This window comes from Rattus norvegicus, chromosome 16 (genome assembly GCF_036323735.1).
Source record: "Rattus norvegicus strain BN/NHsdMcwi chromosome 16, GRCr8, whole genome shotgun sequence".
In the NCBI taxonomy this organism is placed as follows: domain Eukaryota; kingdom Metazoa; phylum Chordata; class Mammalia; order Rodentia; family Muridae; genus Rattus; species Rattus norvegicus.
The window spans coordinates 37,885,550-37,911,084 of NC_086034.1; the positions used below are offsets into that span (position 1 = coordinate 37,885,550).

At 43.7% G+C, this 25,535-nt stretch overlaps 1 long non-coding RNA gene across 28 annotated transcripts in view; it reads right to left on the minus strand.

Annotated features, from left to right (window-relative positions):
* The window catches only part of LOC134482495 (uncharacterized), a 53,480-nt gene that overhangs the window by 27,564 nt on the left and 381 nt on the right, over positions 1-25,535 (minus strand). For 3 of the 28 annotated variants that reach the window (XR_010058671.1, XR_010058674.1, XR_010058667.1), the window contains exons 1-3: positions 18,301-25,512; positions 2,027-2,870; positions 1-1,650 (exon numbers count right to left, since the gene is read on the minus strand). The exon at positions 1-1,650 is cut by the window's left edge. This is a non-coding gene — a long non-coding RNA (uncharacterized LOC134482495). Of the gene's footprint in view, positions 1,651-2,026; positions 2,871-12,757; positions 18,279-18,300; positions 25,513-25,535 lie in introns of those variants that run through there. The other 25 variants (XR_010058679.1, XR_010058666.1, XR_010058691.1 and 22 more) reach the window with 21 other exon arrangements.

A 25,535-nucleotide genomic window follows, 5' to 3' on the forward strand; every position in this document is an offset into this window, starting at 1 on the left:
GATGAAAAGTATATCACTACATTTTAAAGAACTCAGTAATGTAATTTCTTTAGGGAGTCAGAAATGTTTACAGCCTCAAATTATTACTCCATCAATGAGCAACAGATTGACAAGGGAAAAGTCTCACTTGTCTTATGGCGCATCCTGATTATGGTCCTTTTTACTTTTTTGCATTATGTTTTATTTTATTTTATTTTTTTACAAAAAGCTAACAGCAAGCATCTCCTGATGCACAAGCAATGAGTATTAATTTTTGTTTAATTTTGAGCTTACAGCATTTCTCCCTTCCATTTCCATGCTCCCACACCCTCCCATATACCCCTCAAGTTCATGACCTCTTATTTCCTGCCAGTGAAGGTGGCTGTAGATGTTTCCACCTTAACTCAAGGGTTAAATTTGGCAGCTTTGGTAGTGGGGCCACTGTGGCATACTGTGAGGTTGGGCGTCTAATCATAAGGCGTTCTTCTGAATATGAAACCTGGATCCAGTGGGGCTTTAGAGAAATAGAATATATAAGGATGAAAATGTTGAAGAAAGGATAAAAAAGAATATATAAAAGTGCAGAAGACAATAGTAGATGAAAAAGAACAAGGAAAATGGTCTTACAAGAAAAAGGACTCAGTTGGGCATAGCGGTGCACACCTTTAAAATACCATCACTTGGGAGGCAGAGGCAGGTGGATCTCTATGGGTTTGAGGCCATCGTTCAGACAGTAGGGCTACATAGTGAGACCTGGTCAAGAACAAGCAATCAAACACATAGGTGGATGAAGAAAAGGTGACAGAATGACAATTGCTGCATTAGGGCTCGGGATTAGGATGCTCATTTACTAATTCTCCAATTTTCCGCACTTTTCTTAGTTTCCTTTTTGTATGTTTTTATGATAAAAGGCTTTTCTGAAGAGCTCACCTTTACTTCCATAGCGTAACAAGAATAAGGCCATGGACTCCATCCCTCAGTACTGTAAGCAGAACCAAGAGCAAAAGCAAATAAACAACTCCCTCTATATTACTTTCTTTTCTCACTGCCATAACTAAATACCCAACAAGAAGCAGTTAATGGAGGGAAGTGTTATTTTGGCTGACAGTTGAAAGGGATACAGTCCATCATAGCAGGGAGGTTGTGGCAGCAGGAGCGTGAAATAGCTAGCCACATTACATTTATAGTCAGGAGTTAAAGAGTTGGGCCACGCTATCAAACCCTAAGGCCTGCTCCCAGCTCCCAGTGGCCCGCTCTCTCCAGCAAGGCTCTACTCCCTAAGATTCATACCTTTCAAAGCAGTACGTCCAACTGCAAAGCACAAGCTGTTCAAACATATCAGCTTCAGGGAATGTTTCACATCCAAACCACAATACCCACCATCACTGAGTGAATAATGTCTGAAAATCAGATATTTCAAAAATTTATTAGTTTCTCCCACCTATTTGAGTGAGATCAACCCCCACCCCAAAAGATAGTAATACTTTTAAAAATGAGAAGTAAAACCTAGGTATCTTAGTTACTCTTCTACTGCTGTGAGGAGACACCATCACCATGGCAACTCACGAAAGGAAGGTTTGCTCACAGCTTCAGAGGGTTAGTCCATGGTCATCATGGCAGGGAATAACAGCAGGAAGGCAGATGTGGCACTGTTGCAGTAGCTGAGATCCACTAGTTGCAGGCAGAGAGACAGAGTCTGGGTTGGTATGGGATTTTGAAACCTCAAAGCCCCTTCTCAGTGATGTACCTACTCCAACAAGGCCACACCTCCTAATCCTTCCTAAACAGTTCCACTAATCATGGATCAAGCATTCAAACATATGAGCCTAGAAGGGCCATTCTCATTCAAACCGCCACCTCAGTGGCCCGGTAGGTAAAGCCATCTCTGCCACCAAGTCTGATGATCAGAGTTCGATCCCTACCCACATGGTAGGAGAGAATAAACTCTAGTAAGCCATCCTTTGATCCCCACATGTATGCTATGGCAGCCATACATGTATAAATAAATAGATAAATGTAATTACTTTTAAAATGAGTAAAATCTAACCTTGGTGTGGTGGTGCATGCCTTTAGTCCCAGCACTTGGAAAGCTGATGCAGGAGAATCACAAGTCTGAGATCCTGCCTCAACAAACAGCACAGAACAACAATAAAGTAGAAACTGCAGCCCCTTCCATGAAAGCTCTTCCATGAACAGAGATTGGTTTCTCATCAGTATATGACTCTGTGAGTGAATGAGTGAGTGAGTGTGTGTGTGCTTGAGTGTGTGTATGAGTGAGTGTATATGTGTGAGTGTGTGTGTGTGTGAGTGTGTGTGTGCTTGAGTGTGTGTATGAGTGAGAGTGTATGTGTGAGTGTGTATGTGTGAGTGTGTGTGTGTGTGTGTGTGTGTGTGTGAGAGAGAGAGAGAGAGAGAGAGAGAGAGAGAGAGAGAGAGAGCACATGTGTGGTGGGGATCAAATCTAGGACTTCACGCATGCTAAGTGAGAACTCTACCAACAGAGGTACATCGCAGCCCCAATAAATGTAATTTTATAATAAACAATTTAACTGTGAAAACAATTCTGCTAGTCACAAATCATTTGTTACAACCAATGTTTCCTTTGGTGTTGATATCCTTTTGGGTAAAAGTGAAATAGACTTAGAGTCTTGCCCCCAGTTGTGCCAATTTGCAGATTGGCAAAACCACTTAATTGTTTCACCTATTTTTTAAATCCAGCTTGTTTTTCTATCTGTGCAAACTGTGTCAATCAAATAAATATTTATCTTTTATTGTATACATTTGGAGTAACTCACCCTGATGTGATTGAGTGATGATTCCTACTGTGTTGAGGTTCATTTCCTGCTGCAACAAGGTGAATATCAGTTGAGTGTGATGGACACGGCATGGAGCTATAAATTATGAAACCAGGATGACAGTCAACACACAAACATCTACTTGATTTAGACAAGTCTTTAGTCTCAGTATGCTTCAAAATCCTTAGTTCCTATACGAGCTGGCCCGAGGCCCCGGTACACATACAGCAGAGGACTGCCTGGTCCGGCCTCAGTGGGAGAAGATGCAGCTAACCCTTGAGAGACTTGAGGCTCCAGTGGGGAGGCCCGCAGTGGGAGTGAGACATCTTCTTGGAGATGGGGGAAGAGGAATGGGATGAGGAGCTGTAGAAGGGAAGACCGGGATGAAGGGTAATGAATGGACCGTAAAAAGAAAATAAAAGTAATAATAAAAAAAATCCTTAGCTCCACTTGGCAGAGGTGGCACATGCCTTTAATCCCAGCACTCTGGAGACAGACGCAGATGGATCTTGGAGTTCAAGGCCAGTCTGATCTACAGAGTGAGTTCTAGGACAGTCTGGGCTTCACAGAGAAATCTTGTCTTGAAAACCAAACTATACCTAACTATACCAAACCAAACCAAAGCAAACCAAACCAAACCAAACCAAAATGAAAAGAATCATTAGTTCCTCCTTTGGTCATATATATATATATATGATAACTGATTTATAACCAGGTAAAAGTGCTGGATGCCAAACTTGATTATCTGAGTTTGACCTCTGGGACCTACATAGTAGGAGAAACCAACTCTCTTCTGACTTAGGCATGTGTGCCAGGGTGTGTGCTTATGCACATGAGCATACACATTCACAGAATGTTAATTAAATAAATAATTAAAATATATTCTTCTGTGAGTTAGAGGCTAGCCTTGTCTACAGAGTAAGTTCCAGGATAGCCAAGGCTACACAGAGAAACTCTGTCTCAAAAAACCATATATAAATATATGGTCAAATATATTTCATATTTGGTATATATTTGATAAATATCAAACTCTCTCACACACATGAATGTATGTATATATTCTTGGTTAAAATAGACTGAAGGCTTTTCTTTCTGGGGTTGAAAGGATCCATGAATCCTCTGAAATCACAATATTCCATGTGTGATAGTGTGCAAACATTTTTATGATAAGTGTTATAAGCTACATGTTATCATAAATCTTTGCAGCAATTCCTACCTTAGGTATCATCTGCTTTCCTGCCCAGTGATCTGGGCTGACTCTGTGACTTCCTTCCACCAAGAGAAAAATAAGCATCCTTGAAGTTTTCATTGTCATTCTCTTGGAAAGCTGTCACCACAAAGTAAATTATCTCCAGTTTGACTGCTAGCAACTCAGAAAGATCCCAGAACTAACCACTAACCGAAGAATAACATGGAGGGACTCATGTCCCTACATGCATATGTAGCAGAGGATGGCCTTGTTGGGCACCAATGGGAGGAGAAGCCCTTGGTCCTGTGAATGCTTGTTTCCCCAGTGTAGGGAAATGCCAGGGTGGAAAGGTGGAAGGGAGTGGGTGGGTGGTTAGAGAAGCACCCTCATGAAGGTAGGGGTGGGGGGATGGGATGGGGGTTTGCAGAGGGGAGTCCAGGAAGGGGGACAACATTTGAAATGTAAATAAATAAAATAACCAATAAAAATATAATAAAAATTAAAACAAAAAAATAGGAAAAAAGAAAGAGAAAGAAAGAAAGAAAGATCCCAGAAAAAGCCAAGAAAAGAACCAACCATATAGGCCCATAGTTGTAGAACTGTGAGCAAATTAATGGGAATACATGTGTTATGCAAATTTCTTGAGGTTAGAAATGTTTCCAACTTCCTAGCCCTTGGTCCTGCCAAGACTGAACCTCCAGTGAACAGGATTCTTGGGGGGAGGGCAGTAATGGGGGAAGGATGGGGAGGGGAACACCCATATAGAAGGGGAGGGATAGGGGTTAGGGAGATGTTGGCCTGGAAACCGGGAAAGGGAATAACAATTTAAATGTAAATATGAAATACCCAATTTAATAAAGACAGAGAAAAAAAAAGAAATGTTTCCAACTTCCTATTTGTTTTGGATTTTGAAATATTTTGCATGTGCATAAAGAGGTATCTTGTAGATAAGTCCTCATTTGTGTCTCATATATATGTATATATGAAATGTTTCATATGTAATATACATATATTATACATAGAGCCTGGAGGTAATTTTATTGGCCATGTTTAATGTGCCTACATTTGACTTGCTGTTTTTCATCAAAGGAGGTCAAATGGAATTTTTTACTTACAGCGTCATGTTGGTGCTCAAAAAGGGTTGGATTTTTAAGGCTTGGGCCGCTGGATTCGGGGATGGTTTGGTACACTCTAAGTAACTACTTCAAAGGTTGCTTTGCTTTTATCTGAATCTTAAAGCTTATGAACAACTGAATTTAAATAAGCTGATTTAAAATTTTATGACTTGTCTGTACTCTGTTCATGAGCTACGTCCTAGTTATGATCTAATTAGCAAATCTTAAATTCAAATAGCATTTTAAAGTAAATCCTGGAACTTTTGAATCGCAAACCTTCAAGTCTACCATTCTAAGAATTTTCCTACTTTGCCCTTAAAAAACAAAGATGTGGGGCGGAGTCTGGGAACCTTTCTCATTCTCCGTATTTTTTTTTTCAAAGATTAAAGCAATTTTGTCTGCACATTCTATTAACACTCTGGTTTGTTATTTCCAGACCAATGTTTGGACTTTTTTTAGTTCAGCTGCCATTGGCTCAGAATCCTCCCCTCAGTTCCTTACAAATTCTGCCTGACGACCCCTTGTCTGGTGTACAGAGCAGCTGTAACCTGAGGTGCTCGCCTTGTCTCTTTCGCCTTAGACATCATTCCACAGAGCTACGTGGATGCAGCCGCCTTATGAGCACAGGCTGTCGGAGTCATTTCTCACATATCCCAGGAAAATCTGTTTTGAACTCATGCTCCCCTAACCCCAAATTGTCTTCACTTTGAGACACACCATTTCCCAATATATCTTAGCTCAGTTTCCTGATGGAAGACACTAATCTTTTTGGCTACCTCTTTAGAGGTTTCCCCCATCCCAATTTTTTGCCATTCGAAATGGTAGCATCATTATTTGGCAGAATGTCTCCTTGTCCCTTTGGAATTCCAGAGAAGGGTGTGAAGGTCAGGTTTTTTATGGTTTCCTGAAATTTTCTTAAGCTCCGTCTAACAGTGTGTCTGGCAGTGACGACATCCTTCTGGAATTTTCTGATGGCCAGGTGGCCCTCGTCCAGGTTCCTGTCACTTCTGATTTTTCCATTCAAAGCCTCTTAGTTGGCCAGAATTAGAAGCAGGGTGTTAACCCTCCTCATCACTTCCTCTCCCTTCTGAAAGATGACATTTTCATGTAGGTTAGTGACTGTCAGTCTGGCTACATATTTGAATCACTTGGGGGCACTTAGAAATAACAACAATGACATCTGGAGCCCAACCCAGAGAGATTCTGCTTTAATTAGTAAGGGATCAAGGCTTCCTGCCATTTTCCCCCTTTGTTGTGCTTTTTATTTTTTTTATTTTATTTTTTTTTGAGGCAGGGACTTGCTATGTAGCCCATGCTGACCTCAACTCTATCCTTTTACCTCAATTTCCCAGTGCTGAGGTTATTTGCAAGGGCCGTGATAAACAACTCAATTTATCTGATTATTTTTGCATTGCTGGGCTGAAACCCAGGGCTGTGTGCCTGCCAGGAACATTCCCTACCACTGAACTACACCCTCACCCCTTAAGAAAAAGAAAATAGAGATATTGTCAAGTGCAGTCAAAGTGGAGAACACTAATTGAGGAAAGCACGAATTTATCAGATGTTCTGAATTTAGAAAATAAGACAGATGTCTGAATAGTCAAAGCCTCCATCATTAAGATTTTTTGAAAATGCCTCTCCTCTAGTCCATTAAACTTTAACACAAGTAATCTAGTTGTAGCATGTCTAAACAAGATAATGGCAAGCAGAACCATGGTGTTATTTTCTGGTTGTTGATATGAATCTTTACACAGCTCTAACATCTTTAAACAAGATGGCGCCAAACAGTCAAAGCCCTTGGAAACAATCATAAAACATGGAATTAGTTATTGAAATTCTAAATAACAAGGAACGGTATTTCTCTTGAGACTTTTCTTATTAATTGGGACACAAATTTGACAAAGGAAGTAAATACACGGAAACAATTGTTCTCCCTACTGTAGTGCGCTTTCAGGCCATTAGTTCTGTATTGGCTAGGAAGCAATTGCTATGTCAAATATACTCAATGTGTAAAAATTATTTCTTATCACATATCACAGTTGACACACAACAGAAATACTTAAAGTTTTGCATTCTAATTATTACCATTAATATGTTGTGAATGTGTGTCTTCATGTTCATGGATTTGATAGTTATTTTATAGATCCTTATGTCTCCGACTTCATTAATGAAATAATGCTCTAATCTGGGAAATTATTTAGTATAAAGCTAATGAATTTATTTGCCCCCCTTCTTCTTCTGCCTTCTACTATAAGAAGACACAGAACAGAAACACTATTGAGATGCCGGCATCATACTATTGGACTTTCAAATCTCCAATATCATAAGACAAGTGAATTCCTAATTTTTATAAATTATCCAATCTATAGCATTTGTCTATAGCAAGACAAAGCAGATTAGGGAGATGGTTAAGTAAGCAAATTCAGTTTCCCATAAGGCTACTTTTTTTTTTAAGATGTATTTATTATATTTATGCGAGTACACTGTCACTGTCTTCAGACACACCAGAAGAGGGCATCAGATCTCATTACAGATGATTGTGAGCCACCATGTGGTTGCTGGGATTTGAACTCAGGACCTCTGGAAGAGCAGTCAGTGCTCTTAACCTCTGAGCCATCTCTCCAGCCCCCCTCCTCCCAATAAGGCTACTTTTATCTGCTCTCAGAAGACCTTCTTTCTGGTCAGTGGCAGAGCTGATTTTGATATCATTCTCAAAGGCAGAATGCATGTTGGCTAAGCAGACAGTGAGGAGCAAACAGAAAGTGGCTCCTACAGTCACATGACTTGAAACGAGAAGCTTGTAAGGGATCTTGAAGAAGGTTTCGCTGAGTTTGGCATGAGTCAACACATTTGGGGAAGCATCAAGTACGACTCAGTTGTTTTGTCTGTGTCACTGGACATGATGTGGATGCAGGAAGAAGTTTCATTAGATACTATACTTGATATTAGCCAAAAGGCCGAGAAGGGATAGAAGTTGCATTAGAGATGGCCAAGGAAGAGCTCAAATGTGGGATTTTCCTGGATGCTCACTCAGGAAAGTCAGGCAGCAGAGAGTTCTAAAACTCAAGTCATAAGCTGCCTTGAGTTGGCTATGGAGGAACTGCTGCTTGGGGCAGCTGAAGTCCAAAGCTGGGACCTGTAGGAATCTACAAACACCGACAGACAGGGGAAGGGACATTCTCACATTAAAGCACAGCAACTGCTTTCAGTCAAGCAGGGGGCCCTTTTGGAATCACAAGCATTCTGTCAATAATTTAGTTTTGCAGTATGGTTTCATCTGACTTTCAGTAGAATGCACATGTAAAGAAATGGTGTCAAATAACATTAAAGGGTGTGTTTTAGAATTGTGTTCACTAAGAGGGCGAGTGTTCATTCTCCAACTCTAACTCATGCCATCTTGAGCTAGGATCACGGACTTTTGAAAACAGTGCATAAGAAGATGACAAAATGAACAAAGAACTGACAGAGCTGAGAGCAGGGTAAAGACATTTGATAGAGGGTTTCCCAAGCTGAGAGGTTTAACCTAGACTGAGTGTTATTTTAACACCTTGTTGATTTTTTTCAGATAGACATTGCCTAACTGAACAAAAATATTTCATCATCTTTTCTCAGATACCAGCACCAAAAGCAACACCTATTTTTGCTCTGTATTAGAGTAACAATCATAGATTCACGTATGAGTTCATAAAAGATTATTTTTTAAAGTTCAGGTTACATTCCTGCTGCTTGGAAAATTATTTCCTTCCTTTGTTTCCTCTTCTTCCACCTCCTTTTTCTTCTCCTTTTCTTCCTCCTCCTTCTCTTCCTCCTCCTGTTATTTGTGACATGGTTTCTTCTGTGTAGTTAGCCTGGCTGTCCTGGAACTCACTCTGTAGACAAAGCTAACCTTTAATTCTGAGATCCACCTGCCTTTTTTTTTTTCTATTTTTCGGGGCTGGGGACAGAACCCAGGGCCTTGCGCTTGCTAGGCAAGCGCTCTACCACTGAGCTAAATCCCCAACCCCCTGCCTTTGCCTCCCAAGTAATGGCATTAAAGGCAGGAACCAGCACACCACCACACCACCAACAGGTTCCTTTGTTCTTATCTTTTTCTGCCTCTGCCTCCTTTATTATGCTGACACTTCAATCCAGGTCCTTGTTGCCTAAAAAGCACACACTGAACAACATGCCCTAAATTCTTCTTTAACAGCCTTGTTGACTTTTTGGAGAAATGAAAAAACAATCCCCATTGCTTCAGAGAAAGGTGTAGATATTATCTATGTATTTATACATTATATAATTATAGGAATTCTAGTACTAGTTATGAGTGGTTGAAAATAGATTACATATCCAAGTCTTGGTTGGTGGTGAAGCTCAGAATTGAGTACCTGCATAAATTGAATGTTGCCCTGTGTTTGAAGTTCTTATCATTGAAACCAAAGTATCTCCTCTATAAATAGTTTGCTATAAGGAGAAAAATCCATGCTCATCCTGAGGTGTATGTCCCAAACTGTCTTTTTTGGTTTCTCCCCTCAGCAATGCAGGACAAAGGAAAGAGCATACTGAGCACGTCCAGGAGTTGTTAGTGGTTGGGCAAGCCATACAATCTATCTGCAGACTTCATTCTAAAATAGTAGGCATTCCTACTTGGGAACAATCCAGCTAGGATTGCACAAATGCTGGGGTCAAAAGGAGAAGCTCTTGTACTTCCTCATCTGTATTGAGTTGATGTGAATTCATTTAAGATGTCAACCTGGATTTAGATAAAAAACATGCTTGAAAAACAATACTGCTTGGTAAAGAAAGAGGTTAATGAGGAAAATGCAGTCCCTACTCGATGCTGTCGGAACGCAGAGCCACAGTTATTTGCATGTGCGGTATCTGTAAAAGGTCCAAGGAATTTTGTTTTGGGTTTGTTTGAATTGTTTATAATGTATTCTTTTTGTTCCATCCACTAACAATTCCAAGAAATGATGGAAATCAAAAGACAGAAAAATATAAATGAATTTGGGTTCTAAGAAAATTACTAGTTGCATCATCTACTCTAGCCACAGTTCATAAAGCAGGTGATTATGGGGACAATAAGGGAAAAGAAATGTCATTAAATCAATAAAAAGCCTTTGACTCTTGCCAACTCTGAAATAGCGCCTGGAAGTCTGACACTTCAAAATAGTCCATGCCAATTTTTGCAACAATATTTTGCCAATAATGATGCTCATTTCATGGACTTGGTTTAGATAGTCCAGGCTACTGAACATGAAACAAACTGGATAATTTTTTTGAGGCTGTTACATTTTATTAAATAATACCCAGAGTGTCAAATAAAACAAATCTATTCTTTTAAAAGTAATCCTGGAAAGGTCAACAACTTTTCAACAGATGAATTTCTCATCTCACTTTGAGAGTAATTTCCTCACACACTTCAGGTTCAAGAAACGCTTCATTAAGAGCAGCGATTTCACAACGACCCCGTTTGTCTCTGAGGCTCAGCAGCCAGAGCAGAGCCCAGCACTAGGAAGCCACAGGAGCCAGGCCTTGGGAGCCAGGACATCTTGGCAGAAAGTCAGCAGCATTCATGCGCCGCCCACAGCTCCCATTTCCTATAGAGTGGCTGTCCCTCTGCAGCACAGTGGTAAATATTATCTTCATGTAACAGAGTTGCCATTGATTAAGCTTCCATTGCACTATCTTGATTTGACTCTCCCCCTAGGCTTTAAAATACGCAAAACTAAACAGGAGACAAAAATGAACAGTTTATGATGTGTTAAGATTTATATTTCTGGTGTGTTCATTTAGATACATAGAGTGATAAAATTCTACTGTACCCAAATCCCTCTGGAAGCCTTCATTCCCCTCCATTGAAGTTTTCCAGTGCACAGGACTTGCTGTTAGCTTTAGCACGAGATGAGTATGGAAGGATTCAGGAACACTTTCACCCTGCCCTGTTAATCACATCTTCTTAAGAGGATAAATGGCATTGGTTCTGAATGTCTGTTCCTTGGACCAGCCTTAGCATTACTTGAGAAGTTATAAGAAATGCAGATTCTTAAGCTCTGCCTCAGACCTATTGATTCAGAAATGAGAGCTCTGGGTTTGTTTTTGTTTTGTTGTTTTCTTTTGTTTTGCTTTTTACCATATATTTAGTCTCTAGGGAGTGTACGTGCCATGCCATGAGGCAGATCACATTGATTGAACAGGATAATAGACTAGGTGAAAAACTCCTTTATCCACTGTGTCCACGAATCAATCCCCAGCCATTTAGGCGATTCTGTTATCTTCTAACTCTTAGAAGCATATGCTACTAGGAAAAATGCATTCCTGGAATACTAGAAAAGTAGCAATGATGCCTTTTAGGTTGGTAGCAGGGGGGAACCAGCATATTCCTCAAGTCAGAACACTAGGACCCTAAAATGGAGTCCGTGGGCAGTGTGCTCCTCTTGACCAAGACCATACATGAGTCTCCTTTCCCCCCAGCTAAGGGAATGGTACAGGAACCCGAAACCATTTGCTTCGAACATTTGCAGGGTAAGAGAGACACAGAAGGCCACACCCAATTTGAGTCTTAGCTTAGCCAGGCAACCTCAGCATCTGGAATGTGCTAAGCTGGGAAAGGGCTGCCATTCTCAAGGTCAAGTCTAGAAGGGCAACTCCCAGAAAAGAGTAGATGTGTTTTAATCAGCGCCCTGGGATTTGAGCAATGGGAACAGTACCTGCTTCTCCACACGGAAGCAGAGGGGCTGAAGGAGCAGTAGAAACAGTCTTCACCCTTGTAGAGCAGACAGTCTCTGAAGTACTAGCTCACATGGCCCGCAGCCATTCTACCAGCAGCTAAGACCCTAGTATCTTTTGCAAAATTTCTGACATCAGCTATTTCTCCTTACAATATTGATTTCAAGATGGACAAATAGTTGTCAACGTTTGTTTTGAAAACCACTGCTCTAAAAAAGAAAGAAAGGAAGAAAGACATAGCTCCAAAGTGCGCACTGCAGTAAACCCATGACCAGCAGTATTGTTTTTCAAAAATCAACAACACATGTCCTTATTAATGTTGCTGAGTGCTTTATGTGTTGGTGTATGTTTTTCTGTCATTTAAATTAAAATCCTAAGATAGCTATAGACCATACGCCAATTCTATTCCCACAACATTCCAATGCATTTAAAAATGACTTTTATTAAGTTTATCTTAATTTCAGATTTCATGATTGTCTATAGTTGCAATGTCCAAATGTCATGACAACACTAATAATTACTTTCAAAATTTCACAAGCATTTTCACTCAGTGCAATTTGTTTTAAATCAAATTAATCGACATAAGTGTTTAATGATGGTGTTTCTCCCCTATTCCTGTCAATTTACAATGTTCGAAGACTGGAAACACTACAATTTTTTTAAATGGTGTTTGGAAAAGAAATGTGTGCACTTTAGAAAGATGCAGCTCTTCAGATGTGTGAAAGAACCTGAAACTCCTCCTTCTGAAGCTGGAAGATCTCTTCTTTATAAACATGCACGTATTGCCAGGTAAACCACCACACAAGACACTAGGAGACACGCTCCTGCACCCACTCGGAATGTGCACACCGAGTGCGCGTGCCGCCAACCCCCCCCCCCCCATGTCATCTGCAGCCCAGACAGACTCAGGACGCTGGCAGATGGCAACCGGCCCTAACCTCTCCTCGCTCTCTTCCCAAATCAAAACCCACCGTAAACACCACGAAGAGCCAGGAAACCTCACGGCTTTAATCATTTCCTTTCCCCGAGTTCCATGTGGCACACAGGACACTCCGCTTTCCTTTGGGCTTGTCGGCATCTTCCGAGGGGTGTGGGAGAAGAAAAAAGGGAAAAGCCAGCCCGTGTCTGCAGAGGTGGGCAGAAAGCTCCCGCCCCAGTCGTGAGGGTCCACCCGCCCCCTCTCTCTTTAAGCCAGCCCTGGAGCCCTCCGCTACTGAGTGAACGACTTGTGAGTTGGCGCCATCTGGCTTTTTAAAGAAGAACACAAGGCGGGAGGTAGAGGTGGAAAAGGGCGGGCTCCTTCCTTCCCAGTACCAGCATCAGCAGGCGACCAGGGATAAGCTGGGTCGCTCTTCGCCCTCTCCTCTCCACAAAGCCGGTGCTCGCAGCCGGACCTCTTAACCCAACGACATCCACCTATGCACGAGGCATGTCAGTCTGCTGGAGAGCTACCCCCTCCACGACCCCAGCCCCCACCACATATTACACATTGTGAGTAGTGCAAAGGCATTATAAGAAGTAAAGCGCCACATAACATAAAGTGTGGACATCTACACCATTCTGCGGAGCCAAGAGGGGACAGGGGAAAGGGCATCCCAGGGTTATGATCCTACATTACTTTCCACTCAGTTCCCACTGTGAAAAAGAACCAGGCTAAAGGAATCCCCCCCCCCACCTCCATGCTCTCCAACCTGGTACCTTGTTAATTCATGAATGTAATGGGCATAATGCTTGCCCTAATTGTTCCAAGAGACTAGTGAGGAATTTAAACGAAAAGCTTGATCCCTCCCCTTCGGTGATTTGTTATAGCAGGAAGGTTTACTAAGTCATAGAGAAATGGTAACTGATCTTTATTAGCTGACTAGTGCCTTATAAATTAGCAGTTTGTGTTTAAGCAGATGGATGAAACAGTCTCACAGAGCGACAGCTAGAGATGGCAGAGACTGCTCTATCTAAAGTGTGGAATAGGAATCAGAAAGGAGTTATCATATAAAACTAAATTGGTAGAGTGCTTGCCTCACATGCCCTGGGCCCTGGGGTCAACCCTTACCACCAAGAAAAGGGGAAAGAAAGGAATTATGATGGGTTCTTAAAAAAAAAAAGCCTGCTGCCTTTTAAAAGGTAGGGTTTAGAAGGAAACGTTGGGTGCTTTTTTTGTTGTTGTTTGCTTGTTTGTTTTTCAACCCATTGTATAGAATGCTAGAAATACATACACAGAGGTAAATAATATGTGTACACTAAGTACAGGTGTGATGATGAATACACACAAGAGAAATATGTATCTGCAGTCATCGTAATGTCACACATACATTGCTAATTAATTAACAAAGACTTCTGCAATCAGATTTCATTTAGAAAAACAATGTTAGGGGCTGTTGTCAATTGCACACACATTTTACCCACAGGAAAACCAAGGTTCAGGAAAATTGCTTCCCTCAAATGTTGATGGTAAACTAAAGCTACACAACTGTGAGCATCATCCTACTCAGCAAGCGTGTGATGAATACCTACTCGGTACCTGGCACCAAACAAAAAGAAATATTCTACTACCCTCAAGCAACTTTCCTTGAGAAATGACACACCCCTGAGTCTTAGTGTAGGATTTCCAGGAGAGGCAGGCTGACTCTTGAAACAGAATAAAGTCTGATGCAGGAGGGAAGTGTGAGAGGCAAATGCACACAGAGGCAAGAAGCCAGAGAAAGGCAAGAGGCACTCAGGCAAGAGAAGCCAGAGAAAGGCAAGAGACACAGAGAGGCAAGATGCACAGAGACACACAGAGAGGCAAGAGGAACCAGAGAAAGACAAGATGCACAGAGGCAAGAGGAACCAGGCAAAGCTAAGTGACAGGTCCTGAGTTTTGCTCTCATCCTTTCAACAGTCAGTTCTCCTATGGCCAGTGTAAGCAGCCAGTCTGCCCTCCTAATAGCAGGGCTTTTAACATCTGTCATTCTAGGACAACATCTGCCAGTGGCTCTTGGGACTGGGCAACTCATCCACATTTTATGGTCTCTGATGAAGAGAGTCCATGAAACCTGGTCCTGCTTAGGTCCTTTCAGCTTCTAAGTCATCCACAGAAATGACTAAAGGGAAAGAACTTCAGAGCAGGGAAGATACCTGACCCTGTGCATCCCAACTGCTCCTTGACACAGTTTGGATTCCAGTCAAGCAGCATGAATCCTGCTTAGTGAAGGTCAGCGAGGGCAAAAGAGGAAGCTTGAAGGCAGTCCCCTGAATCATGCTCTCACAGAAGATAGTCCCCCAGTGCAAGCAAGAGAGCTTTATGATGTCATCCTCATGGTGAGTCAACCTTGCTAGCTCCTCCAATTGCCCCCACTATTGTAATTTGGGGGTTGGTTGTGTGTTGAGAAGCATCAGTTGAATATTATTACGAATGGTGTGTTACTTACTTTCCCTCCTTATTTGACTTGACTGGTGATTTTTATCTTTCTTATCTAGGACTTCAGTTTAAAAAAATATATTTGCTGCTGTACTTCTCACCAGGGAACCCATAACTTTGTTCAAAGGTTTTGAATTACACAGCAGAGCTAGTATCTTTAAAGAAATACCATTCTAGCTGGGTACGGTAGCACACACCTTTAATCCCAGTACTCCAGAAGGCAGAGGATGTCTGTGAGGTCTGTGTATAGACCTATGAGCCTGGTTTATACAGTGAAACACTGTCTCAAAATGAAACACACACACATAACACACACCACACACACACACACACAGTGACACAGAGAGAAGGGAAGAAGAAAATGAAGAAAATTAATAATAGTAGTAATAAAAAGAGGAAGAGGAAGAGAGGAGGAGAGGGAGGAGGGTGAAGAGGGGGAGGAGGGGGAGGAGGGGGAGGAGGAAGAAGATGACGATGACCCAAGTGCTGGCACTGTGGTTGATTTCTGCTTTAAGTTCATGCTCCTGAATCAAAAACATTACATTCTGTACCTATTATTTATAACCTGAAATAGAAAGTCATGTAAGGCCTATAGATTATTGGAGTGGCAGGGAGAGGTAGCCAGAGATGTCACCTATGCTGACATAAGCTTACTACAGAGACTAGTAGGCCCCATATCTGTAATAAATTTCTGGAAAGAGTGTGATACCGTGTAGGAAGCCAACCTGGGATTTCCAGCCAGGTGACCTGAGGAAGCTTCTTTGGGCCCTGCATCTCATCTGTGGGATAAGGGGCTAAGGCACTCCTAAAATCCATTCTCAAGCTCTACCTTCCACCAGATGTGAGCATAAGGTTGATTAAATGTTGATAAATAAAGAGAAAATGGGGCGAGAATTCTGGTTTATGGGTCAAAGTTCATCTAGATTTAAAATTAATTTTTATATTTAAGGGCATATATATATTTTTTATATGTTTTTACATGTATACTTATATATACAGACCAGATCAAAACTGGGAGAAAGTGGCTGGCTTTTGAATACAGTAGGTTGGTGGCAAGTGGGTCTGAAGTACAGGTTTTGGAAGTGCTGGCATGGTAATGTGCCCCCTGGCTCTGTGTATATCTTCTATGCTGCTAGAGAGCTGGAAGATTTGATAAGATTCGTGGTTAATCAGCTCCATGTGTGCCATGCTTCCTTCTCCACCACCATCAATATTGTGTTAGAAAAAGCTGCATGTTCTGGCGACAGCATGAATCTTCTTTAAAATGGGAGCCCTAAGAACCCACCCCTGCCTTTAATACTAACTCTGCATGTAAATTCGCTGAAGGATAATATCCTGAGATCGTTTTCTCAGAGGTGTTGAAAGCAGATCATTTAATAGAAGGGGCTAAGGGAGAGGAAGCTATCTGATGTCTCCCACCAGGTTGCTGTGGGATGGTGAGACCTGCTCTTAGTCAGCAGGGGGAAGGAGGCTGTTTCCACCTCCACCCTAGCAATGTGCCCTGGGTGGACCATTGCCTTTTGGGGTCTTAGCTTCTGCAAGAAAAGTCAGAAATTGAAGTAGTTGAGTTTAATGAATCTTATTGTTCTGGGGTTTTACTTGACCCAATTCCTGAAGCAATGTACCTGAACTTCTAGCCAACTATCTGCTTCTGTCTGCTGGATAACTTAGGAAAGAAGGAAGGAAGGAAGGAAGGAAGGAAGGAAGGAAGGAAAAAGGAGGGAGGGAGGAAGGAAGAAGGGAGGAAGAAGGGAGGAAGGAAGGAAGAAGGGAGGAAGGAAGAAGGGAGGAAGGAAGAAGGGAAGAAAGGTGGGGTAGGGGAGGGAGGGAGGGAAAAAAGGGGGAGGGAGGGAAGGAAAGAAGGTAGGAAGTTGGACTAGTTATCTAGAAAATAGTTTCAAAAGGTTTTGAACTGATACTGCTTAGACAAAAATTGAAAAGAGTATTGACAGATGACTGTCTTCATTTGGTCAATTCGGCTGTCATTGGATAAATAGGAAACATTTTCCACGGTGAGAGCCATGAGCTAAGATAAGAGGCACTGCTGGTGAATTTTAACCTCATTTTAAAAAGTGGTTTCCAACAGGAAAGTGTGCATCTGCAAGAAAGGGGCACGTGTTTTAGCAGATATAAATCTGACGATGCACTTACTCTGCCACAGTCCCTTCTGGGTCCTGGTCAACTCAAACCTCTCCACCTTGTCTGGAGAGCGGGTCCACTCAAAGCCCCTTCTTACTTGAGATTTTGTTCCCGAAATGCTTTGGGATAGCCCTAGCTGCCTCACGTGAAGGCAAACCGATCTAGGTAACCTGAGCCTGCGGTTCTCTCCCATCTGGGGAGGAAAAAAGTGGGGGGTGGGAGATTGGAAGAAAAGAGAAAAATACTGAGAAACATGTTTTGGCAGACAAGGCCTTCGGAGACTACCATGTGCGCTCCATATTGAGCAAGCCCAGGTCTTTGAAGTTTTTCTGAATGTAAAGGCATTATTCTTTCTCAAACTGCGGCTAAGTAGTACAGACATTAAAACAATGAGGCCAGAAGGCGCAGACGTGGGACTAAGTGTTTAATTCGTCCTTCACCCAATTGTCTGCCACCAGTTAGATCCCCAGTTTGTACCCAGGCAGGGTTGCCAACCCCGCACACCCTCTTCAGACTCAGGTTTGTCTGGGTCCTAGAACACCTAAGCGTCAAGTTCAGAAGTGCTTTTCCAAACGCTGTGAGAAAACAGCCCAGATGTTTCCTGTGCTACGGAAAGCAGCTCAGATTGGAGCTGAAACATTTTTCTTACAACTTTGCGGGTAGAGGGTCACGGTGCTGCTAGGCACCGGTGAGCCAGGTTCCTCAGGGAGCTGAAGGGTGTGCCTCAGCCTCTGCGTGCCCAACACTCACAGGAAGCTTCCCACAGAGATGCAGACGGAGGGAGGGCGTACAGGTGACATTTTATTATGTGTGGAATTATGAATCCCATCTGAGGATCTCTAATACATCTACTCTATAATCTATGGTGCGTTTTTAGTTATCGAGCTCCTATTATAAAGTATTCCACGTGCCTCCTTCTGCCCCACTGCAGGACAGACCAAGACAGCTTAAGTAAAATGAAGGACTAACTCCACTCACGGTTGCACCAGGGACCTGAGGTTTCCCTTCTCTCAATCAGCCGGTATGGATTCCAGAGGTGGGTGGGACAAGAGGAGATGAGGATCACAAACACAGAACACTGGTCCCAGGTGACCTGAGGCTTTACGGCTGAGGTGGCCAATGTCTCCCTCCTACAGAGGAGACTGGCCAGCTCCAGGTGCTTCCGGGTCTCAGCAAGCACTTCCGGGCTGTGTGCATCTTCCCGCTTAGAAAAAGTGTGGTTGGATTACCAAAGTAAAAGACTTTGCTTCTAAAGGGCTTGGTGGCACAACACTGTCCAGGTGGGCAACACCAGAACATCCTTTAATTCAGAAGCTCCACAACTCAGGGAGCTGCGCAGCCAGGAGACTGCCTCAGACTTCTTGTAGCAGCTACTGTCCTCATTGGGGGCTTATCTTAGACTGTCCTGCCACAGAGTAAATTCAGTGGACCGAAGATGAATGGGTTTTCTACACACGGGTCTCTGCAGATGTTCCTAGATATCTGGATTATGCTTGTACTTCGGCCCATTGGCCCTGCTCCCCCTGACCTTTTGGGGTCCAGAAATGCACATAAGGGTCAAAGTAATGTCCTACCAGTTAAACCAGTCAGCTAGAGCTAACTCCTTCCATATTAGGTGTGAGTTGCTTAGGGGAAACTGGGGTTTGGGGAGGCATTGCGTGGAAGGTAGGAGAGGGTCCTCCTGAGATGCTCTCCGTTCTCATATGAGACTAGGAAATGAACTATACAAACATTGGTGGGTCCTCGTGGGCCTCTGCTTTTGTTTCCTCAACAATAACAAGTTGCCCCTTCTTCCTCAGAACTCCCATGGGCCAAGGCCAATAAGGATCATCTTTGTAGCCTATCCTGTGCTCAGATCTTTGTCAGGCCTTTAGGGGAACAAAGTCAGTTTCCTAGTGCTTGAGACTGGCCCAGGCACCCACTAACATTATTTTTCCTGTGATGCTTTTTTCTGGACCAAATCAAAGGCACATAGAGAATGCACGCACCAGAGGCCTAGACTCCCAGCTTGCCTTTCTCTTTCTGACCCCTCTTCGACCCAGCTTCCTATGCAGGAGGAGAATGGATGAGGAAACTATCAGCCCAGGTGAGCACGGGAGCCATTGTCTGGTGAACTGAAGGAAGGTAAATCATCTCCAAATGCAACCAGCCAGATGCTGGTAGAAGCTGGGAAGAGGATCCCCAAGTTGGCAGACAGCACACCGGGTGGGGAGGTATGGGAATTTGGAGCATGGAGTCAGAAGTTTGGGCAGCTGTTAGATAACATCCTGATCTGCAATAAAGTTCACATGACCAAAAAGATGTTTTCCATGTTCTGTTGTCCGCTTCCTTTCCTCACTCTCTTTGAGACTTACATGTTTAGATTTTACCCAGTCCTGGCTGAATGGTGGGTACTGACCAGATGTGGACCTAGGTCCTTGAGGCTATGACTGTTCATCGGCAGGGGCAGTTGCAAACCTCCTGGTGGTTGTCTTCTCAGGCAAATATCACCAACCCCCCCACCCCGTCCCCAAAATAGGGAATCCTGGCCGTTCATTTTCTATCTAACCTTCAGCCTGTGGTTCCTGACCCTCCACAAACCATCTAAAGTTTAAAACAGGAAAAAAAAATCTATGTAAAGTTCCAGGCGGCTTCCTAGACCGGCGCCTTCTGGCTGCAGCAGTCATGTTGCTGGAATCATGCATAATTAGGGTCTGACCACTATGGAAATATAAACAAGATGTTTACTTTCCTTACCAAGAGAAAAAAAAATGAAAAGGAGGCCTGGTGTTCAAAGCGGGACGCCTTATGAAGCAGCGCACATCTAAAGGGCACAGTACCTGTGGAATTAAACTATTCCAGGACTGAGGACTGAGCCTCAATTCTAGGGGTTGCCACTTAGCCTGCATTTCTGGGTGCAGCTTTGGAATCTCTCGAGGGTAACGTGTGTCCCTACTTGATTCCTGTGGCCAGCTCAGCTCCAGGTCTCTCCGATCTCTAGTCATGGATTTGAAACTGTCCGGGAAAACAGGCAGAGAAGAGAGATCTGTGCATCCAACCCCCATGAAACACCCTTTGGTGGGGGACCAGGATGAGGACTTCCTTGAAGATCAAACCTTACCCAGTAAGATTGGGAAATGCATTTGCAAGCATATTTGAGAATGCGCTAGTGAGGTCCCAGGGGAGGACTATAATTCATAGTCAAGGGTCTGGGGGCAAGGGAGTGGAGTCAGGGGGAACTGTGGGTCTTGCATGCCACACCCTAATACAGGATTCAAGATTTTATCTGAAGACTCGAAGAAACTGAACAGCCGTGAGAATAGGCAGTCAAGAGGCAGCAATTTAATGCTGCTGTTTTGTAAAAATAGACAAAGAAGCCACGAATCCGTCCGAAGCCAAGACCCAACCCCAACCACATCCATCCACAGCCGCCCAGTCGGATGAGTGACTTTTAGAGAAGTAACCAGTTTTACAAGAATGGCGAATCTGTCCACACTCCCGACGGCTTTTCGGACAGTACCATTATTAGTAGAGATTTACGCTAAATCTGCTGCGGAAGAAAAAAAAAACACGCAGTAATATGTTTTCTGAAGCATACCAGAAGTATCTTCAACAGTGTGTTGCAGCGTAGACTAATAGTTCAAGTAATTACCTTCCACAGCGCAGACTGCAAACCCCAGAGAGCAGAGCCCACCAGTGAGCATCAACTCTCCTACACCCGGAGGAGGCTGAGAGGGAGCTGTGATTCCCGACTCACAACCTTGCCAGAGTCAGGATCTGCAACTGTTTTACTCGTTTTGGATCCTTTCTTCGGGGACTTGGCTTAAGAAATCTCTCTGGTCATTAATACATTCAATAAGATCATTCTGGCTCAGATCATCCCAGTAGCCAGCAGCCCAGAGGCTCTGTTGGGAGGGCAGTGGCTCTGTCTGCTCCTGCGTACCCCGAGGGGAGTGCCTAGACTGGACTGCAGGCTTTCTACTGCCAACGATAGAGAGCCCGCGGGAGTCTGCAAATGTGCAGTTCCCAGGAAAACTAACCTAACCTAACCTAACCTAACCTAACCTAACCTAACCTAACCTAACCTAACCTAACCTAACCTAAAATAAAAAAAAAAATTCCAGAATATAAGTAAAGAAATTGGCTTCTACGAAGCTTCTGGAGAAAAGTGAGAGTATGCTACGGGAACTCCGGGCAAAACTCTGCACGCTTTCAAATACGTTGGGCAGTTTTCTCTTCATGGTTTCTTGCGCTCCTTTAAATTTCCCTTTTGGTGGTCTTGGTTTTTTGTTTCCAGAGAGTTGGAGTGCCCGTGGGAAGGCAATTTGAGAGAAGGGAAGATAGAGTTTAATTTAAATTAGCATCTTCCAGTTTCAGGGCTTTGAATCTTCGGCCTATGCCGTCACCACTGCCAGGAAGCAGCAGAACCCATCACAGATGAGAACCTTCCTGATCTTCATTTCCCACCTGCCTGCCAGTCATCCTTAACGTCACTGCTGAGCTAGAGAATCGGTATTTGTGAGTTGCGGAAAATAAGTCACCATATTCTCTCTTCCCACCATCGAAACTATAAAATGAATTAATATACTCTCGTGTGATTAAAAAGTACCATTAAATAAGCACTCAGCCCTCTCCAGGTTTGGCTCACTGCTACGGGAATAACTAGGGCCTAAGAGGTTTAGTTGAAAATTTAGGAAGTGCGTGCATGCGAGCTGCGAGCGTGAGCTGGACACACACACACACACACACACACACAAAAACACACACGCACGCACATGCACACACACGTGCACACGCACACACACCATTTATACACAAAAGGAAAGAGGTGGCTTAAATCAGATGGCTATAGCTTCAGGGACTGTTCATGTCTGACCTAACAGACTATGAGAATAAGGTTCCTCTCCCCTCTCCTCAGTCCCTTGTCTGCTCTCCAACTTTGCCTTCTCCTTTTTGGGGGTTCTTCCTCAACAGCTGCATCAGGAATATGAAGAACAGGAGTGGGGCTGGCCATTGTGGTGCATGCATGCTTCAACACACACACACACACACACACACACACACACACACACACACACACGCACACACACGCACACACACGCACACCAGGCATCCTCATCCACATAACCGACATAGTTATTCCAGAAACCCCAAAGGTGATGGCTGATAGCTAGAGAGTGCAGATATGTACAGGGACCATATCTTTACAGGGATGGAAAAAAAAAAGAGGGAATAGTTTCCTTCAAGAAATTTCAGGTCATACCACCTCTCCCTGAAGGCTTACACTTGCTTTCCTTTCTAGCTTTCAAAGTTCTGTGTCTGTCTCCCTATTCTCCACAGACTCATTAAACCAAGGCCCTAAAGCACTATCTGCACAGATCCCCTCTCTAGATAAGAAAGATGTCTGCCAGTGTTGAAGCAACTACTGCATAAGGCTGGCAAGTAAAACTGCAGACACACACACACACACACACACACACACACACACACACACACACACACACACACTGGGAAGAGCACCTCACACTCTGCTCTCCCCTAGTTTGGAGTAGATAACCCCTTCTGGCCCTGAAAAGAGAAAAAAATATTGAGGTTTGTATATCAGAGCCAAGTTAATTGCCTTATGGGTTTCTCCAGTTTTGAGCTTCCAGGCTGAAGAGGGAGCTTTGGACTCAGTTTAAAAGTCAGGAGCAGAAATTCAAGTCCAAGTTGTTTCTATCAACTCCAATGAAATGGTGAGGAGATACAAAGTAACTCTTTGGGGAGCCATAAGACTCTGGGTTCCTCTCATGATGAGAGATATGAGTAAATGACTCTGCCATTAGCTTTAGGGTCAGCATGTGGGAACTAGAATTTAAAATGTGTCACAAAAATCTTCAAGTGCTTAGGACAGGATTTCCATCTCTCTAGGAGTGTGCGGAAGATGCTCATGGAAGGTATTTCAAGTCCTCCATGTGACCAGGAGATCTAGCCCAGCCTACAATACTCTGAAAGCCATCCTGTCCTAGGAATCTGGGAGTTTATTTGGGTGCACATACTCTAGTTAGGCCTGTTCTCTTTATACTGCCACCATGTCCTTTTGGGCATAAAGCATTTAGAAATGTCCTCCCTGTAGCTTGTGAAGATTAAACAACATGAGCCTGTAAAATGTTTGGCACTTAATAGGCACTCATTAAAAGTTAGTTCCTTCCCTCTATGTTCTGAAGGTCGGGGTGGGCAGGTTTTATTACTCTTCCAAATGGAAGAACTGAGGTGGGGTTGTGGAGGAGTTGTAGAGGAGCATTAACTTCCCTGAAGCCCTTCCACTGACACCCAAAGGCCAGCAGACCTATTAAGGTGGCAGACTGAGTAGTTTCCTGAGAAGACGAGGACTAGTACAGAGGTGTATAATGTTCCATCCCAGGTCTATAGGCACCATAGGTGGTCTCTCGGATGCTATAGATGATCTAAATACCTTCATTCTTCACCCATCCCCGAGTTTCTAGAGTGGCCTCACTCTTTCTCCAGCCTCCATGGCTATAGCAGATAGGGACCAGGAAAAGGGGTGGAGGACACTGCATTCTGCCCCCTTAGAGTCCCTTAGTGTCCACTGTGCTTGGTGCCTATGAAGGGAAAGGATGGCCACAAAATATTAATAAGGAGGTTTAGGTTCCACCCCCCCAATAAGGACTGCAGCGTGGCCCTCTTTGTTTATCTATTTATGTATTTATGACTATTGGAGGGAGAATCCAGGGCTTTGCTCATGCCAAAGCCAGCACTGTTCCTTTTTTTTTTTTAAGTCATCAATCTAATGTCAGCTATTAAGGGAAGCCACACCTGTCCCCCAAACCCTTTCTTCCTATGGCTGGGCATTCCTACCCCTTTAAAAAGACTTTCACTAGACCTGTGTGCCCAGCCCTTTATTAAGCTGGGGCAGGGTGGTCAGTCTGAGGAGGGGAGAAGAAAGCAACGGTCTTCAAGACTGCAAGACCGCCCCTCGGGATCTGGAGTGCTGTGGGAGGCCTGGCTGGGTGCATGGAAGTACTTAGCAGGTTCCGTGTCATTATTGCCTGACAGGGTGTGAAAAGTAATATGGATGTGAAATACTGTGGGAAAATGGAGCCTTTCCAAGCAGGCAGGGGTGGGGGGACTCTGGTTGGCCTGAAGGACCCAGAATCCCTAAGCCCCTTTGTGGTGCTCCAGGAGTTGTGAACAGGAAAGCAGAGGAAAGGGGGGAGGTGAGAGGGGGAGAGAAAAGAAGTGCGCGCTATGAGCGCTCTGGTGGCAGATGGGGACCCATGTGACAGCTGGGGGTAAAGCCCTGCTTCCTCTACTCCTCAGCTGCATCTTATGTATGAATGTGTACAAAAGATGAAAACAATATTTTATCCTAAAAAAAAAAAAGCTCTCAATCCAGCAAGGGCCCGGAAAGAAAAGTATCTGGGGTCTTTCTCATACTTTTTCATGTGGAGATGAAAGCTGAATGCGAGCCCCTAAGCTTATGGAAAAGTTCCAAATCAACCCTAGAGCTAGAGCACCCAAACCTGACTGCGGAGGCGGTGCCCTGTAGACAAAAGGCTCCCCCAAATTTTGACAATAATACCTCTGCTTCCAACACACTTAGAGAAGTTCTGATTTTCCGACCTTGGGTCTCAGCAAATCCTACCTCAGGCAACAGAGGGAGCCAGACCTCCCACCTTCTCAACAATCCTCGAGAGGTGTGACTCCCTCCCTCCTCTCCACCTCTGTCTTGGGGGATGGGGGAATAAAGACACAACACCTTCCTCCCCACCTCACCCCTATCCCCGTGCAGAAGAGCACATAGGTGCAATGCGAGATTATTCTCAACCCTTTCACATCCCTGGGCATTCCTGCCGCTTGTGCTCAAGAGTCTGGAGGCAACTCCTCCACGTTCAGTCGAGGAAGCGAGGGAAGAGAACGCCACCCCAAGAGACAGATGCAGGCACTTTTGTTCCCCCAGCGGGCTTGTTTTCCCCAGTTTGAAGACCTTTTTACAAGCACAGGACTTCAGGCTGCATCACCGCAGCCAGGCCAGGATACAGGTGCTTGCGAATGGTACAGCTGGTACCAGGTTTCAAAACAGACCCCATAGCATATCGTTCTGTCTTAACAAGTATTCAGTAACTATTCAAAGCGCAAGCCCTGCAGTCACTGGCTTTCTCATGCAAATAACTCCACGTTCCTGGGAACAGCAAACGGAAGCTGTAGGAGACAAACAGGGAGGGATGCACAAG